Raw genomic sequence first — 667 nt, forward strand, 5'->3', positions numbered from 1 at the left:
AGAGAGGCCAAACAAAATATCACAGCACTTTCTGAACTAGGCCTGGGACTAAAAACTCAGTCGGACTTTGGCTAGGGCTAGCCTAGGGCTATTCTAGTTGTGGCCTTGCTGACTGGCCTTGCTGCGGCCTGATCAAAACGGGGGAAAAAACCCGAAAAAAATGTGGCCTTGTTGTACCCTGTCTCTGGCCCGTTTGTGGCCTATTTTTTGGAGTGGCCCCAAGACAATTGCCTTATTTGCCGAATGGTTAATCCGGCACTGGCGCTCGCAACTGCATAAGGTCATATGAGCGCCAAGGGGTGTATGTCAAAAGAGAAGTCTTCACAGGGAATCAGGTTTACTCTGCTCACCTCTCTAGCCTCAACAGCACAAAGTCTGTTTCGACTATCAAGGCACCCCGGAAATAGCGGGTCACAAGAGAGTGGCAAACATGCAAAAGAAGTAAAGGGGACAAATGACGAAAGTAAGGATCAGGAAAGAAAAAGCAGCAGTTCCCTGTTGCAGTTCAGGCACAGTTATAAGTATGCTATTGATGAATCAGCCCATTTACTGTTCATAAGAAAGTTAATGTCCCCCCTTAGGGAATGGCCTAAAGACACTTCTGTCAGTAACAGATAGATAGATAGATAGATAGATAGATAGATAGATAGATAGATAGATAGATAGA

This window comes from Aplysia californica, unplaced genomic scaffold, assembly GCF_000002075.1.
Source record: "Aplysia californica isolate F4 #8 unplaced genomic scaffold, AplCal3.0 scaffold00209, whole genome shotgun sequence".
Classification (NCBI taxonomy): domain Eukaryota; kingdom Metazoa; phylum Mollusca; class Gastropoda; order Aplysiida; family Aplysiidae; genus Aplysia; species Aplysia californica.